Raw genomic sequence first — 19,445 nt, 5'->3', positions numbered from 1 at the left:
TCCACATGTTAGTTTTCTAGCATTTGTTAGCAAATTGACATTTATTCTAAGCACTACAAAGCAAGTTTTTACAGTTTACTTTTTCTTTTTATTTCTTTTATTGTGCTAGTGTGTGACTTTTCTAGCAGGAAAACTAGAAAAACTTTTAATTTATACATCATGTTGTAGCTTCATGATGAATGTGAGATTTAATGGTTTTATATATTTCTGACTGTTCATCCTGCACATACTCAGATTCTCCGGATTTGAAGCTTTAGATTTGCATTTTTTAGCGGTTGTCATTTTTAATATGCAGAACAACAAATGTTTCTCAAACATTCACAGTCTGTGTTTGAATTGTAGAAGGGTTTTGTAAGTTAGTGAAGCATTAGATGTGCATTTCGAAGATGAAGATATTTGTATGGCTTTAACGTTTTTGTGAACCGGTACACTTTTGACTGAATGTTTCTAGGTTTTTTCTGCAGGTATCTGGTATTTTTAGTGAGGATCAAATGGTAAAAAAAAGAAATTTTTAGTGCTCAAAGTGGTGAATTTAATGTGTCCCATCAGGTGTTATGTTTACCAACATGGGGGGAAAAACATATTCAGTGTAATCAGACACAGGATATCCTGATTTTAAAGCTTTAGATGTGACTTTTTATAGGGATTTTTAATGTTCACTGAATTACAGTACTACAGCTGTGAGGAGTCATCGTTACTGTATTCTCTTTTGCTACATGTTTTAATGTAGAGAGGACTAAAATGGAAATCTGTAAAAAACTGGACATTTAATAGCTTTTTTTTTTTTTTTTTTTTTGCCAAAATGTAGAAAGAACAAGCTGTGGATTTCTATTAAACAGATCTGTTTAATTGAAGTAGATCAAATTTGGTGTAGCATTTAAAGCTCAGAAACGTGGAAAACTTTGCAGATGAAACTGGAGTGAAAACTCTCCCACTCGAAGATAATTACTTTATTGTATTTTAGTTTGTTTTGTTTATTTGGCTCTAAATTGATGCTTTGTTGTAAGTCACAAAAGCATAAGAAGAAGCACATGTTAATCCAATAGATTAAACTGTTTTAATTATCCATGGGTTAAATTGTGTGAATGTTTTATTATAACTATATTACAGCTACAGTAGAGACATTTATCATTTCATGTAAAAGCTGTTGTTTTCTTAAACTGTACTTTATTCATTTGAGGCAGAGAAGATGGGATTTTTGGGTGAAACTTCCTTTGTATTTAGTTGTTCTCTTGGTCAGGTGAAATCTCCTTGTTGCGTCTCTAATGAATTAGAAGTTAAAGGGTCTGAATGTAATCGTCAGTCACGTGAGTCAGAATCAGGAAGTTCCTCTCATTCTCCTCTCACAGGTAAGTGAATTTTACAGTATTTTGTTTTATTTATATATTACATACAAATCATACTTTTTACTTTTGTTAAACCTAAACATTCTGAATAATTAAATGTGTAGTAAGAGATTTTTTTTGTTCATTTATGTATTTTGTGCCGCTGATTTTAACTGTGATAAAGCTGTACTTTAAAATGCACTTTCTTTACACAACATGGAAATAACAAAACCACTGTCAGTTGTTTACAAAAACTGATTTATTTTGAATAAAATTGGTGTTTGTGGTCGATCTAATGTCATGTACATTCAGCTGAAAACAGCAGGAATGTGTGCCTGAGTACAGATTTTATTTATCCAGCTTATGATGAGCTGATGTGGTGATTCATGAAGTGATGTGGGCTGTAATGTAATTGTATCTTTACAAGCCTCTTTAATGTAAAGGGAGTCGTGATACTCCATACACTTCATGAATCATTTATATCTAATAGCCTTCTATATTACTGCAGTAACTTTTAGTTTTTATTAATTATTGATTAGCCAGTGTTAAGTTGCGGTATGTAAATTAAGAAGTCAGGGTTGTGTAACGTCTTTTTTACATTAATTGTGTTTTCTGAGATCGTAATGTTAAAATATCCAGATCTCATTAAAAACCTTTCTGCTGGTGGAGCAGTAGTGCAGCGCCATGTTTCTCTCTGGCCAACTGAGGGCAGCATTGAACACATTAATGCGGTCATTTCACCGCTCGTCAGTTATTATTCAAGACGGCCAACACTCATGCTTTTAATAAACCAGAATGTTCTTTGGTTGCTGTAACAAGGATTGTTTAGATATTTAATTTGGAACAACAACATTTTAACAATTTGTTCGTTACCTGCAAAAGGTTTGTAGGTAAATAACTCATAAATTATAAGTAATAACCAATATATCCCAATTATAAATCAAGTGTACTAATGAATATGTAAAATAGAAACAAATAAACCCCCACCTTTCACTTTTTCATTTTATCACCACAATCTGAAAGTTCTAAAACAAATGTGGCATTGAGCATCCCAGAGGTTAAAAAATGCCATCAAATCTTAATTTATATAAGTATTTTAAAGTAGTTATGCATTTTGTACTCAGTCAGCTTTGTTTACAGGATGTATCATTCACTGTTACATTTAACAGACTTCATCTCATTTTATACATTTGAGCATTGATCCTCAGATCCTGGGGTTTGAACTCACAACAATCTCTAGGCCAAAATCTGAATCACTGAGCTACAACATCCCCACAGCATTATTACATGACTACATTATTACTACAATATTATTGTTTAGTGACCAACAACATCCTTAGTTCAAGCTCCCTTCTTTTAGCCAGGCTAAGTGTATGCTAATATTTTGTTTGCTAATGTTGGATTAGCATAAATGTATTGTACAGCAACCAGTTGGCACAGGTAATGTGAATAAATTCCTAGTGGATGATGTGATCATCCACTCCTCCAATCCCACCACCTGCCCACTGGATCCAATCCCTTCCACTATGCTCCAGACCATCTCACCTGACCTCCTGCCCTTCATCACCACAGTCATCAATGGATCCATTACATCAGGACAGGTACCAACTGTCTTTAAGCAAGCAAGGGTTATCCCTATACTAAAGAAACCTGCTTTGGATCCCTCTGACATCAATAATTACAGACCAGTATCGCTCCTCTCCTTTCTTTCAAAAATTCTCGAATGAATTGTTTATAATCAGCTGTCTGACTATCTCTTGCAGAATAACCTCCATGATCCCAACCAGTCTGGCTTCAAAGCAGCACATTCTACAGAGACTGCCCTTTTGGCGGTCACTGAGAAACTACATGCTGCTAGATCAGCCAAGCTTCATCGGTCCTCATCCTCCTCCACGTTTCTGCAGCATTTGACACAATTAACCACAAGACTCTCTTGTCCACCCTCAGGAGTCTTGGTATTTGTGGAACAGCATGGGAATGGTTTGCTTCCTACCTGGATGGTCGCTCATATCAGGTAACATGGAAGGGATTGACATCTGCCCCACGCAGACGCTCTACTGGTGTCCCACAAGGCTCAGTACTTGGTCCTCTCCTTTTCTCCCTCTACACTCACACTCTTGGCAAAGTGATATCCTCACACAGCTTTTCATACCACTGCTATGCTGATGATACCCAACTTATCTTCTCCTTCCCTCCCTCAGATACCACAGCTTCTGCTAGGATCTCAGCGTGTCTGGCGGACATTTCATCTTGGATGACCGCTCATCAGCTGAAACTCAATCCCAGCAAAACTGAACTGTTGGTCATCCCAGGTGATTCATCCCCAGACAAGGATCTTGCATTATCTCTGGACAACTCAATGATCTCCCCTTCCTATCCACACAGGCTACTCAAGTACTTGTTCAGTCTCTGGTTATTTCGAGACTGGACTACTGCAACTCTTTTCTGGCAGGTCTTCCTCTGAATGTAATTCATCCACTGCAAATGATCCAAAATGCAGCTGTGTGACTTGTCTTCAACCTGCCTAAGTTCTCCCACACCACCCCACTGCTGCGTTCCCTCCACTGGCTTCTGGTAGCTCCACGCATCAGATTCAAAACACTGATGCTTGCCTACAAAGCCAAGAATGGACCAGCACCATCTTACCTCAAAGACCTTATTACTCCTCACACTGCACCTCACTCCCTCAGGTCCACTAGCACTGCCCGACTGGTCCCACCATCTCTCAGGGTAAAAGGTAGGTATTCATCTAGACTCTTCTCTGTTCTGGCACCGAGGTGGTGGAATGAACTTCCCCTAGATGTCCGTACAGCAGAGTCTCTGACTGTCTTCAAACGACATCTTAAGACCGACCTTTTCCTGAGGCACTTAAACTAGCTCTTATCTTTTCCTGTTTATGTATTATGTGGTTTAAAAAAAAAAAATCCAATTTTAAGCGAATGGTATCCTAAGTCTGTAATCTACTGAACCAGTGTTAATGTTTTCAATGATAGTGACTTAACACTTTTGTATGTCGCTCTGGATAAGAGCGTCTGCCAAATGCCAGAAATGTAAAATGTAAATGTGATTCTGCTTTGAATCTATAAACCCACATTTAGAAGACCCAGACCTACAGTCTGCTTTGCTACATGCGTGACCTTTTAATAATTAATTGTTCATTGGCTGCTTAACAATACATATGGGTCATAAGGTCAAGAAGAAAACTAAGCTGGTGTAGAGATGAAACCAAGAGCCTGAACAATGCATACTGTGCATCAGTGTAAAAACTTAAGTAACATGACCTCAGGATTGCTTTGATGCTACTTCACCATGTGGTTAAAGGTCATAACCAGTGTGTGGTTGGTGTCACTTCTGTATTTTGTAACTGTTCCTGCAGTATGATGGAGCAACTCATTCTGTAGTTTCTTATAATGTGCACATCATTTCATCCCTACTACCACACAATATCACTATCCCTTCCTCTTCCATTATAATCATTCATCTTCTGCACATCAAACACCATTATCCCTGTCTCTCTGAGCATACAGACACAACTCTGCTCAAAGCTTTATGTAACACAATAGTGTGTTAGAATTTTTATTCTTATAGAGTAGGTACATTATATTGCCCTAAATACATCAAAACCTGACGATCACACCCATATATGCTTACTGAACATCTCATTTAAGATTGATTCCCTTGGCTGTTATAATGGACTCCACACTTCTGGAAGGGTTTTCACTAGAAGTTAAATTGTGGCTGTGGGGATTCAGCTACAAGAGCATTATTGAAATGGGATGATGTGGAGATTCTAGTCCCAGTTTATCTCAGAGATGTTCAGTGGGGTTGAGTCAGAGTCAAGGCTCTGGGCAGGACATTCCAGTTCTAACACTTTCTCCAACCTTCACCCCCACACCATGTCTTCATGGAGCTTGCTTGTCTGTTATAAAAAAAAATAAATAAATAAATTTAAAAAAAAATTCCTGCAGAACCTTCACTGCTGATGAGGTAAGAGGTCAGTTATACTCTATTGATTTCTGGCCTATTGAGTCTGTGGCATTCTCAAAATTCAAACTCGTTCTGATAAGAGGTCAAGTTGTAGGTGGTGGTAGCTCAAGTAGTCAAGGCTCTGGGTGCTGCATCATAGCTGACCCTGTGCTCTGACCCCAACCCTCCAAGGATGGGATAAGTGAAGGAAGAATTTCACTGTGTGGTGATGTATATGTGACGAATAAGGGCTACTGCTAATCACCTAGTTTACCACAGATCCGAGTCTTTCACTTTTCCAAAGTATTTGGGGAGATAGTGGCAGTCGGGTATGTCAGGGAAAGACAGGAATAAAAGTTCAAGTAACTTGAATATCAAGCTTCGGACAAGTGGTACAGAAATCACACCAGGTCCGTTTCTCTGCTGAGAAGAAATCACCACTCCAGCCTCATCTTCACAGTAGTGAGCCCATTGATGGTGTGGGGTGCCAATACTTTCTACACTGTGCCAGAATGCTGCAAAGTGATCTGATATAATGTACAATGTTAACATTGTTTATTAGCATTGTTTATTTGTTACAAGTGGTATGAATATGGAGTGTTTTTTATTTTGAACTGATTAGATTTAATTATAATAACCTTGTGGACAATAACAGGTTTTTGCTGTGGTGTAGAAATTAACTACAAGGTTGTTTTTTTTTTTCTTTTTTACATAAATATGTAGATCCTGTTCTATTGTAATTTCCTTCTGCGTCATTGTACATCAGAGTCTGAATGGCTTGCAGCATTAGAGGCTGGAATATATTTTTAGCCCAAGTCCTATATTACAGTGCTGGGATTTTCATATTATTTTCATATCTTTCAGCAGTGGAAAAAGGCTCGACAGTTTATTATATTTAACTCTCATTAGTAGAACAGGGTTGTGTTAATATGTAGTGAAACAAGTGTGAGAAGTAAGGATGGTATGACAACTGTCCGCAGTGTTAATTAAAATGTCCATACTTTTGTTTCTTTACAATAAAGGAAATTTTACTGCCCTAATGCTGCCTCAGACGGGACAGACCCAGCATCCTACTGAATAAAGTCCTGTCTCAAAGGCATAAAAACAATAAAAGACATTTCTCTTATTGGAAGATCCACAGCAGGGTGAGTTCTCATGTGTAGTACATAATCCATGTACATTTAATGTGAATTGGGCTTAGTTGGTTAGTTACATTTGTTCCCTTAGAACTCTGTCATAAATTCCCCTGTCCTGAAGTTTTCATAAAACCAAGTTGTAGATTTACCTCTGATTACAAAGCACTAATACTAAAGACTCATTCCATGAAATACACCGATCAGGTATAACATCGTGAGCAGTGCCGGGTGAAGTGAATAAGATTGATCATCTCATGGCACCTGTTAGTGGGTGGGATATATTATGCAGAAAGTGAACATTTTGTCCTCAAAGTTGATGTTGTAAAAGAAAACGTGATTTATCAAACTCATTTTTCCTGCTTCTATCACGTGGATGGCCGGGTGCGTGTGCGTCTCTTACCTGGGGAACACATGGCACCAGGATGCACTATGGGAAGAAGGTGAGGTGGCAGAGGCAGTGTCCTGCTTTGGTCAGTGTTCTGCTGGAAAACCCTTGGGTCCTGCATCGGTGTGGATGTTCCTTTGACGCGTACCACCTACCTAAGCATTGTTACAGACCATCTACACCCTTTCATGGAACTTATTTCTTCTGGCTTTTTACAACAATATTTAAAACTTCATTCTTTAATTAGAAAATTGCTAAGGGAAATGAAATACTTGGTGTTTGTGTTAAATATTAACTTGTAATTGAATGTTACAGGACAGTTGTGTGTTCTGATGTTAGGCTAATAAGCTACACAAATCTACCTCGGTACACTGGGACTCTGTTTCCTTCTAAACCTCTCTGGGAGAACAAGCTTGCTTTATTAACATGTGATGACACGATTTTATTTTTTTTTTTGCAGCAGTCATTTGTTTAGTCAACCTGCTGCTGTAAGATCTCCAAACAAGGACAAACCACAGAGGAAGTTCCAGCAGATTATTTGCAACAGTCTTTTACTAATTTAACAGATGATTTACATGAGCACATCAGATGGTCTAAACGTTGGTCGAGAAAGATCAGGAATGTTCTCCTTTCAGACTATTCCACTTTAAAAAACATAATTGAGATGATTAGCAGAGTTATTTTTAAGCTATAGGTTGTGGGTGTAAGTATCTGAATGTAGAACAACTTTACTCTGCCCTTTACATAATTCAGGGCGTGTGTGTTTTAGCGTTAGCATCATGCTTACTCAATCTTGCGTTGCAGTCATTTCTAATTATACTTACACACACACACACAGCTGCAGGTCTTCTGGCTATAGTTCGGTTCTTTCTGTTTACTATCCCGAGGTTAAAATAGATCCATTTACTTGGGATTTATATTGTTTGTTTAATGGTTAAACTGAATCGCATATCCACAATGTACTATTTACCCCTTTATGTTCTCTACCAAGTAATAAAAGCTTCCAGTTTATAATGCATGTCTAAATACTCTCACAAACATCCCATAGCTTATTTGGGGAAAGGGAACCTACATTCGAGATTGAATCACACTTCCTGTTTCTTCATATTCCCTATACTCAATATAGTGCACATAAACACAGTGTTCCTCTATGAACCATGACAAACTTCTGAAATGCGGCTTAAGAGTAGTGTCTGTACTCAAACACACAGTTTGTCCTTCAAAATCTAGTGCAACCTTAAAATCTTAATCTCGGCGATAAGGTTATTAGCTTCTGTGTCTGTATTTGGATTAAAAGTTTAAGGTCGTGCCGTTCTGAGCGACAAACACCGATAAGAGTCACATATCTCACTGCTGAGTTTTGTAACTGTGTGTGAAATCAGGAGGAATGCTAATATTTCCGTTAGACAAACTCCCAGAGAACGCAATTGATTGATGATAGTAACACTTTTCCTGTAACACTTAAGAATCATGTGCCTTGATTATCATGCCTTTATCAGTATAAATTAGCATTATGTGCTAGCCACTTAGGAAAATCACCATTAAGTCAGGTTTCCATTTACACTTTGCAGTTGCCTAGCAACAGTGTATTCCTGACTTGCGGTCAGCTTAACCGTGTGTTTACTTTTATCCAAGTCAAAAGAAAAAGTCCACCTGAAAGTTCCAATTGTTCCCTCCACCCTCACTGTGTGTGTTTCTAACCACACACTCTCCAAACTGGTCACACTGGTGCGTTTCTCTTCACCTCGTTAAACACAGCCCCATGTTTATTGTTATATTGCACTGAGGTTTCATGTGACTGTAGTAATGGTCTCCACTGTTTGTTGCTCAGTCACTTCCTCATTTTTCCAAGTTGTATGTCTCAGTTTAACTCGAGAGTGTTTCAAATGGAACAATTTTTTAAATTAATATTATTTTTGTGTTATTTGAAATAAAAATCATATATACTGGTAACAATTCATTACATGTAGAAAGAATTTCCCTCATGGGATCAATAAAGTGTCTTAGATAGATCTATCTATCTAGTTTAGTAAATTAAACTGTTGATCAATATACAATGAACTATTGTCTTTAAATTATTTACTTTATTACTGTGATAAACACAAACGATTAAATATAATCTCTTACAGGCTCAGTGCACAGAACAATTACAGTGATGTATTAAAAAAGCTGAAAATGGTTCATCTATTCTGACTCAGATGATGACCAGTACCTGACCATTTCATGGTCATAATGTAGATTACTGCACAGCCTTAAGACAGCATAGATAATTAACTACAGCAGCCTTAAAGTAGTCCGTTTCATATCCTTATTCAGCAGATACTGTAATTTATAACAATATACGGTCATTAGGTATAAGGTATTATCTAGCTGGAAAAATAGACAATCGTAAGGATCTTAGTGACTGTGAAAAGTGTTAAATTGTGATATCCAGGCGGATATCAAGACTGACCATGCTGACTCCTGGACACCACCCAAAGCTCCTATAATGGATATTTGAGCACCAGAACTGGACTGTAGAGCAATAGCCTGGTCTGATGTTTTCTTTTACCACAGCACACCTTCCACAGTCCATGCCTCAAAAAGTCAGAGCTGTTCTAGGAGGACAATTATACAATATACAATAATACACAGTGTAGTGTAGGTGGATTTAATGTTAAAAGTGTGTTATTAGTCATTTGTGCAATCGATATCAGAAAAAAATAAACCCTTTGATCATTTTTAAAGACATCAAATCAGCACAGCGGCAATACACTGGTTAACTACACTGGTCAGTACTCACACCAACACTGTGAACACTGACCAGTGAAGTGAATAAGACTGAGTATCATCATGGCACCTGTTAGTGGGTGGGATATATTAGGCATCAAGTGAACATTTTGTCCTCAAAGTTGATGTTAGAAGCAGGAAAAATGGACAAGCGTAAGGATTTGAGCGAGTTTGACCAAAAGGACCAAATTGTGATGGTTAGACCACTGGATCAGAGCATCTCCAAAACTGCAGCTCTTGTGGGGTGTTCCCGGTCTGCAGTGGTCAGTATCTATCAAAAGGGGTCCAAGGAAGGAACAGTGGTGAACCGGAGACAGGGTCATGGGCGGTCGAGGCTCATTGATGCTCGTGGGGAGAGAAGGCTGGCCCGTGTGATCCGATCCAACAGACCAGCTACTGTTGCTCAAACTGCTGAAGAAGTTAATGCTGGTTCTGATAGAAAGGGGTCAGAATACACAGTGCAGGACGATTTGTTACGTATGTAATGTACGCATGGAAATGGTATTTCCTGACATGGTCTTTTTCAGCAGGATAATGCACGGTGACACAAATCAGAAATGGTTCAGGAATGGTTTGATGACCACAACAACCAGTTTTAGGAGGTGACCGCCTCCAAATTCCCCAGATCTCAGTCCAATCCAGTATCTGTGTGATGTTCTGGACAAACAAGTCTGATCCATGGAGGCTCCACCTCACAACTTGCGCGACTTAAAGGATCTGCTGCTAACATCTTGGTGCCAGATCCCACAGCACACCTTCAGGGATCTAGTGGAGTCCGTGCCTCGACGGGTCAGGGCTGATTTGGCAGCAAAAGGAGGGGGACCAGCACAATATTAGTCAGGTGGTCATAATGTTATCCAGAAAAATGTGACGTAATTCAGGACAATGATGTCCTAATGCTGCGGTCATTAAACTATGGGACAGATAATAATCTTCAGTACAAAACGATGTCATTATAACACAGGGAGTGTTGGTGTGATGATTCCTTCAGAGGATCAGACCTCCTGCTCCTGAGGTAAATTTATTTAGCCCGTGTGCCATGTTTTCAGCCTTAATGCTAATTTAGGACAATATTTGCATTGCTGCTTTACATGAACCGTCCACTGAGACAGCTGTTAAAACATTTCAGCATTAAAACATTTGCCGCCTGTTTTTGTTTTTCATTCTGAGGTGATGTTCCACACATCGGCTCTTCCTCATATTTTAATGCGCGCGTGACGCTGGGGCCGTGCGCGCGCATGTGAGTGATTGGGCGCGCGCGCGAGAGAGAGATTCTGAGGCGGTTTAATTCCGGAACAGACTCAGGGACGGAAACGTCGCCTCACACACACCACAAAATCCCCGGACAAATTCATGCTCAAGGTATGGCTCTAACACATTTATTTAAGAGTGTTTACTATTCAGAGCTGATTTGTGTGGAGAAGTTAGATTTTATGTGGAAATCTGAGGTAAAATGATGAAAGACGCTGCCGCTGCTGAAGCATCCTCCTCCCTCAACATGCCGGCTGTGTCAGTGTTAGCCTCTGAGGTAATCCTCTTCACTGTTTTAGCTTTCGAGTTAAACTTTAAAAACACATAAACGTAAACGAAGAGATTCCTGGTGTTAGCCTTTTAGGTCGGTCATGTTGGGTTTAATAGCGCAAAGGATGTGAAATCTTGGTACATTCTGAGGCTAGCTGCTGAGCTAATGTAGCTAACTCGAACATACCGGGTTAGGGGTTTTCTCCCCTCGCCTCACGCGGACTGACTGACAGGGTTTTATTTTAGTTTATCACCTTAAATTCACTCAGGAATGAAGGGGGAAAGGTCTGAAAAGCAGGCCGTGTGCGGAAACGGTACCGGAACACGTCAATGAGGAGAAAGAGAAAAGAAAACGTGATGTAATGTTCGCTGGATAAGCCCGGAGAACGGCAGCGCGTGAAATGAAATCCTCGTGCGAGTTTTAATCGCGGAATGCAGGGCGTAACGCACACGCACGCGCACACACACTTTCCTGTATTCTGTGGGTGTAACGCTTTACTCTGTAGTGCGGAAGTGTGTGAGGCTCGGGGCAGTTGTGATGTGTTATTAGAGCAATAAATAAAGACTTTATTCCGTAGTGTGGTTAGTTAAGTGTGTAAGAGTACTGTACACACACACACACACACACACACACACACACTATATTACAGAAGAATGAAGATGTGAAGATGATTGAAACACTTCCCTACACTTCACCTCTGACCTGAACACTGGACTCAACTCGAAGGTCACACTGACCACTATTGTTTCACTGTGTCTGTAAAGCCAAAGGGTTAGGGTCTTAGTCTGTCTCTAAATCTGTCTGTCTGTTGGTTTGATGGTTTTTGTCTGTCATTCTACCTGTTGATCTGTTCATTTATAGTTCTATTTACATTTGTGGTATTTTACACACGTCCTTATCCAGAGTGACTTACATTTTCTCATTTTATACAACTGAGTAATTGAGAGTTAAGGGCCTTACTCAGGGGCCCATCAGGGCAGCTTGGTGGAGCTGGGATTTAAACTCACAACCTTCCCATCAGTAATCCAGTGTCTTCACCACTAATCAGCAGTTCATCTACTCACTTAGTGTCAGTATCCTGTTCATCTCCCATTGTGATTTGTTTTGTCTGTCTGTCTGTCTGTCTATCTCACTGTCTCTGTCCATCTGTCACACTGTCTGTCTATCACGCTGTCTGTCTCTCTGTCACACTGTCTCTCTGTCACACTGTTTCTCTGTCTATCTCACTGTCTCTCTGTCTGTCTGTCACACTGTCTGTCTATATATACTGCATTCTCTTTGCTTGTGTGTGTGCGTGAGTGTCAGACAGACAGGAGCAGGTGAAGCATAGTTCATCTTACAGTAGTGTCTCCAATGTAAGTCCATGTTAGAGCGAGGACAGTGTAAAGCTTCTTGATGCCACTTCCTGTCGTGCACTGTACTGTGTTTGTCACACATTTTATTACAACACACACAGAACAGTCATTGTGTGTTACACTGGGGTGTGTGTGTAGTCCATGTGGAGTGCTTGGTTTGATGAATGTGTACATGGTGAGGCCACGCCCACATGCCCACACACTTCCTCCGACTGCACCACTGAACACGTGCCTGTCCACTCGGCTGCACCACTGAACACGTGCCTGTCCACTCGGCTGCACCACTGAACACGCGCCTGTCCACCCGGCTGCACCTCTGAACACGCGCCTGTCCACCCGGCTGCACCTCTGAACACGCGCCTGTCCACCCGGCTGCACCTCTGAACACGCGCCTGTCCACCCGGCTGCACCGCTGAGCACGCGCCTGTCCACCCGACTGCACCGCTGAGCACGCGCCTGTCCACCCGACTGCACCGCTGAGCACGCGCCTGTCCACCCGACTGCACCGCTGAGCACGCGCCTGTCCACCCGACTAACCCATGTTAATGAGTAGTATAAAATGTCCTCCCTTTCACATGCCCTACGTTGGCTTTGTAACTTCAGACGTTTCTTCATCACGTTGCATCTCCTCAGGGACAGAGACAAAAACGTGTCTAAGATCAGACACTATTTATATCATTAGCTAATTAGGCTGAATCACACTTTATTCCCATTGCACCCTTTACTCTTGTGCTAGTGCCCTAAAAATACCTGCCATATGTGTTAGCGGGGCTTAGAGCTCAAAGATGAAGTGCAGAACAACCTGCAGCTTTTTTTTTTGTGAGGCAGCCGCTCCCTCTGAGACGTCTCGTATCTCTGATTGATGACTGACGGACGTGTACGACACCTACACAGTGCAGTGTGCTGATTTTTACTGGGAATCTGATCGCTGGACAGTTGTACAGAGAGAGATGGATGGTGGTGGTGAAGTTATTAAAGTAAATGTTTGAGTGAAGACTGATGATGGAACAGCTGGAACAGCTCCCTCTCTCTGGTCGTGATCAGGAAACTGACACTTGATCTTAAACCTCAGTTTGGCGTACAGCTGGTCAGTGTTATACAGCAGTAACAGGGTTTCAGAATCGATGATAAGTGAATCTGACAGTGTAGGGAAGATGGAACAAGTGTAACGCACACGGCGGTGGGAAGTGTGTGAATGAAACCACATCCTGTTTCTTTAAGGCGTGGCTGCCTGAACAACAGTGTAGCCATACACACACACAGCTTTTTTGTTTGCTGTACTTGCCTCTTCTTATCAGAGCGACGTTTTTTCTGCAAGTTCAGATTATTCTACTTTTAAAGCTTGCTGTTTGACATTCAGACACTTGCTACAGGAAAAACATCAGGAAATGAACCACAGAGCATTTAAGCATTTATACCTTCTCATTTCAACAGTGAAAATTTTAAAGCTTTGTTTTTGTTTGGGTCAGTAAAGTGAACTGAGATCTGAAAGTCTAGAAGGTTGCTGGTGTCTTTCAGGAATTAATAAAAAATGATGAATTATAAGTCTGTGGTATTTGTATTTAATTGGATCTTTATACACGCTTGTGGCAAGGGTTTTTTGGATAGTTTTATAGGGATTTTCCTCGAATTTCATAATGATTTGCTCTGGCTCTGATCCCACTCATTATCAGTCAGCACTCGCCTACACTATATTGCCAAAAGTTTTGGGACACCCCTCCAGATCATTGAGTTCAGGGGTTGGGCTCCACCCCTTAGCTCCAGTGAAAGGAACTCTTAATGCTTCAGCTTCATACCAAGACATTTTGGACAATTTCATGCTCTTTGTGGGAACAGTTTGGGGATGACCCCTTCCTGTTCCAACATGACTGAACACCAGTGACCAAAGCAAGGTCCATAAAGACATGGATGAGTGAGTTTGGTGTGGAGGAACTTGACTGTCCTGCACAGAGTCCTGACCTCAACCCCATAGAACACCTTTGGGATGAATTAGTGTGGAGACTGTGAGCCAGAACTTCTCGTACAACATCAGTGCCTGACCTCACAAATGCACTTCTAGAAGAACGGTCAAAAATTCCCATAAACACACTCCTAAACCTTGTGGAAAGCCTTCCCAGAAGAGCTGAAGCTGTTCTAGCTGCAAAGGGCGGGACAACTCCATATTACATTCATGTGCAGGTAAAGACAGACGTCCCAAAAATTGACAGTGTAGTGTGTCATAGGAGTACTTCCTATGAACTTCCATTTTAACACACTTCCACATGCACGAGCTCTGACACCGTGACTGACCGACGATTTCAATCTTAGTGTCCGGACGATGGTTTGTGTGCTCAGGACGTATTTGAGTACTTAGTTCTGTGTAAGAACGTATTTATCTGTAAATTGTTCAGAGGGACACTGATGAGAAATGTGGTGTGTTGATGATGAATGTTGAGGTTAGGTTTGTCCATGAAAACTTTTACACACAGCTACTAAAAGATTTAATTTTACAGCATTTAGCAGGCGCTCTTATGCAGAGCCACTTACAATTTATCTCATTTTTATACAACTGTGGATTAAGGGCCTTGCTCAGGGGCCCAGCAGCGGCAGCTTGGTGGACCTGGGATTTGAACTCGCAACCTTCTGATCAAAAGCCTAATGCTTTAACCACTTAAGTCCCTATAGTTAATATTAAATAAATAAACCACTACACTCTTATGTCTTAAAAAGAAAGTCACTGACTCTTGGCTACTCGAGCTTCTTCATTTGTTTGTGTTTGTGTGTTTTTATCTCTCTGTTTACGAGGACACTTGAACCATTCAGGGTGTGTGAACAAGCTGTAATAGGAGATACCTCTTTAACCTGATCTTCACACTGAATATAATCCTTATTAGCAGATAGCAGCAGCATGACCTGCTTGCTAATGAGTATTAAGCCTTAGGTGGAGTGCAGAGAACATCCTACATTCACCATAAACATTTTAATATTGAGTTGATTTAATAACACAGCTGTCCACATCTGTGTGTGTGGGTGTTCCCAGGGTGTAACGTTATTCCTGTTTCTGTATTAAAGTTAGAAGTGTGTGAAGCGGATAGTTCCTCAGCCTCAGCTCCATCAGTCCATAAGTGGTACCTGATTGTCACAGTTTTAACGACTTTAGTTAGTTCTGTTTCTCTTTTAATCAGCAGTTCATTCCAAATACCGTGTTCTGGTTCAGTTCCATCCTTACTGTGCAGAAGTGATGCTGAACAACCGTGAATAAACTGCTGGACTCTGTGTGGTCTCCATCCACACACAGGTTCCTCCTTCGTCCTTCTTCAGTCTCTCTGTCTCTGACCACACTCTGCCCTCTTACTCTTGACTATGACCACTTCTCTTCTTAACGGACCCTCCTTCCTCTTCCTCCGGTCTCTCTCTCTCCCTCTGTCTCTCTTTCTTTCTCTCTGACCACACTCTGCCTTCTTACTCTTGACTATGACCTCTTACTCTTCCTAACGGACCCTCAATGTTTTGTGTTTATTCCATGTTTTCTGTAACAGAATCAATAATGTGATCATTCTTCACTAAAACAGTTCTGCGACACTTTGCACGTTTGTTTTTCTGGTTCATTCAGTAGGAACTCGTGTGGGCGGAGTCCAGAACATTCTGAAATTCCATTGAACAGAGCTCTGTGTGCGAGCCTCATCACGTTCCACGCATACATAGGCGGGGTTTATTCGGCCGTGTTAAATGTTTGTCGAAGATCTAACCTAGTGCACACTGCACAACTTGTACTGTGTGTGTGTGTACAAATCAGTGTACAAGTGCTGTTGTTTACATTGTGCAGAGTCTGTAGCTGTGGCAGATCGCACATTTAAAAACAAAAACAAGCCAAACAGGAACCCACAGAATCTGATTCTTTATTTATTTTTTTTAACAAACTTTCTCCACCCCTAGCTTGGATACCATGACGACAGGAATACTGACTAACCCTAACTGTACGTGGTTAGGAGTGATCACTGATGATGATTCAATTTTTATGTAGGGATCTTCTGCTAAGGACAGACTCTGGTTCTCCCTGACTGTTCCTCAGTGCTGTTCCTGCTGCTAGTCACCAAAGGGTTTACAAAAAAAATCAGATCAGTGATCACTCAGTTACTCGTAACCGCGTATGCTTAGAGTTAGTGGGTGTTCCTATTGTCATGGTAACCATGTCAGGGTTGGAGAAAGTTTGTTAAAAAAAAAAGTCAGGTTCTGTGGGTTCCTGTTTGACTTGTTTTTGTTTTTAATTGCACATCTCTAAGAGGAACAGTTTGAAGAGCCTGCAGTAACAATGGAGAAGTTTCACATTCTAACGTCCTCAACCTTCAAAAGCTGTAGGTTGCTTTACCAAGTCACTGTACAGGAATGTGTGCTGCCTTTGACCTGAGAGGAATCTGTCTGTGTGTGTGTCTGTGTGTGTCTGTGTGTGTGTGTCTGTGTGTGTGTGTCTGTGTGTGTCTGTGTGTGTGTGTCTGTGTGTGTGTCTGTGTGTGTGTCTGTGTGTGTGTCTGTGTCTGTGTGTGTGTCTGTGTGTGTCTGTGTCTGTGTGTGTGTCTGTGTCTGTGTGTGTGTCTGTGTGTGTGTCTGTGTGTGTGTCTGTGTGTGTGTCTGTGTCTGTGTGTGTGTGTGTGTCTGTGTGTGTGTCTGTGTGTGTGTGTTGTCCTCTGAAGCAGGCTAATCCTCTCTCGTCATTCCTGTTCTCTTGCTCTCTTGGGGGTTCGCAGCAGTACGTTACTGTAATGTAGTGAGTCCTAACTTTCTGGAGTTTTTTGCTCCTCCTGTTATAATAAGAGCTTTATTTTGTAATGATCTAAAGCAGGGGACAGCAGCTGAAATATCTAAAATACAGGTGGTCATGTTCTGACCTCGGTTTCTCTTTCAGTTTAAAAGCTAACTTTAATTCTGTAATGATTTTATTTTTTGTATTAAATCAGCTGCAGTTATGTGAAGGTTCAGCTGAATCACAGACAATACAACAAACTGAACTTAACGAGCGATTGTTAGCCAGTGATGCTTGGTGGTGTTGCTGTGGTGATGAGGAATATGTCCAGAATATGGAGTGTGTAAGTCATATCAACAACTGCAGTGTAGCTCTGAACAACTGTGACACCTGTGACCAAAGAAGGACAGAGATGGGGCTTGTCTGTTCATGTCTCAGAGATGGATCGTGTTACAGATCCACTGTCTCTCTCTCTCTCTCTCTCTCTCTGATAGACGGAAAATGAAGGTATTGTACAGTACAGTAATACCACAGTAGGAGACGTTTTTCTTTCTCTGTGTGTTCTGTTGTTTAAACACCATGGAGTCTCTCTATAGAGACAGTGTTATCAGTTCAGCTCCTTAAACTGCTGTTAGAACAAGCAGAAAGTACAGCCTCCCTTAGAGATGCACATACTAAATCTAACACATTTCTTAACTTCAGGCTTCTAATGACATCAGCTTGGAAATAACGTACTATGGTCAGATAAAGCTCATAGTAACAGATTCCTTTCTCTGACCAGAAAAAACAAACAAATAAACAGAATCTCACATCAGCTTAGAAGACAAGGAGTCACAGATAAACTATGTTCAATGCTAACAAGCTGCACAAGACACACCACAACCCATACACAGGCTTTATTATAGACATTATGGAGTATAATCAATATACACCGATCAGCTATAACACTGTGAACACTGACCGGTGAAGTGAATAAGACTGATGATCTCCTCATCATGGCCCCTGTTAGTGGGTGGGATATATTAGACAGCAGGTGAACATTTTGTCCTCAAAGTTGATGTTAGAAGCAGGAAAAAATGGACAAGTGTAAGGATTTGAGTGAGTTTGACCAAAAGGACCAAATTGTGATGGTTAGACCAGGGGTCCCCAACCCCCAGGACAAACAATAATCTTAAAATTTTATATATAGATAGATATTTATTTTTCTGTACATCAGTAATGCCAAGTTCACTCTGCAGGATTTTAGCCCTGATTTTCAGTCACTGACAGGTTTTACAAAATTGCCGACAAATGCCCGAAATCGAAGGCAAATCTGAGGTCGTGCACATGAGTGACAATCGCGCTGTGTGAATTACCGAAGCCGCGATCTGACCGATTTGCTAATGAGTCAAAATCGTGCAGAGAGAAAGGAGTTCTGACCTGAAAAATACCTCGGCGATGACCTACAGCCAATGAGAGAGTGAGATACAGGGCAGCGGTACAGAGTCTGGATACAGAGATACAGGGCAGAGACTGAATGCTAACACAGATAGCGGTGCAGTGTGAACACAGAGACTGAATGCTAACAGATAGCGGTGCAGTGTGAACACAGAGACTGAATGCTAACAGATAGCGGTGCAGTGTGAACACAGCAGTGATCTGACCACTCTGAAAATCCTGCAGTGTGAACTTGGCATAAGTCTGCAAGCTAACCCATGCTAAAATGACCCAAAAACAAATGTTACTAGAGAGCTCCCCCTATCAATCACCAGCACAATTTCCTCTCAGGGTTTCTTCCTCCTTTCCTCTCAGGGTTTCTTCCTCCTTTCCCTCCATCTCCTCTAAATTGTTCCTCCAGGATAACTCCGTACCTGGATTTCTGTAAAATTGCTTTATTTCTGTGTGTCTTATTAAAAACGCTGTCTGGTTTCTCTCAGGCTTTAACATACTCTTCATCACAGAACCTTCACTTTCAACCACAGAGTGTGTTAGATCTTTAACAAGCGCTATTAGATTAAAACACACACCACACACACACACCACACACACACACACCTCTGCTGACTCTCTTCACTTAAGGCATACATGCTCACTTCCTCCATACTTTATTCTGCATTTAGATTCAGGTTCTTTCAGTCTGTCTCTCTTCTACAGACACATCAATTTCTCTCTCTCTCTCTCTCTCTCTCTCTCTCTCTCTCATGTGATGAGTTAGATTCTTTTATCTGATAAGATAGCGATGCAGTATTTAATATCAGTTTAAAAACATTAGGTCTGTAAGTCCACAG

At 40.9% G+C, this 19,445-nt stretch overlaps 1 protein-coding gene across 1 annotated transcript in view; it reads left to right on the top strand.

Moving 5' to 3' along the window:
• The first annotated feature begins 10,336 nt into the window (after positions 1–10,336).
• The window catches only part of si:dkey-97m3.1 (fatty acyl-CoA reductase 1), a 32,400-nt gene continuing 23,291 nt past the window's right edge, over positions 10,337–19,445 (top strand). Inside the window, exons 1-2 of the mRNA XM_058417196.1 lie at positions 10,337–10,596; positions 10,752–10,943. The gene's annotated coding sequence lies outside the window, so the exon portion shown is untranslated. The remainder of the gene's footprint in view (positions 10,597–10,751; positions 10,944–19,445) is intronic.

Source organism: Hemibagrus wyckioides, linkage group LG19, assembly GCF_019097595.1.
Source record: "Hemibagrus wyckioides isolate EC202008001 linkage group LG19, SWU_Hwy_1.0, whole genome shotgun sequence".
NCBI classification, from domain to species: Eukaryota; Metazoa; Chordata; class Actinopteri; order Siluriformes; family Bagridae; genus Hemibagrus; species Hemibagrus wyckioides.
This window is presented reverse-complemented; position numbering and strand designations above follow the sequence as displayed.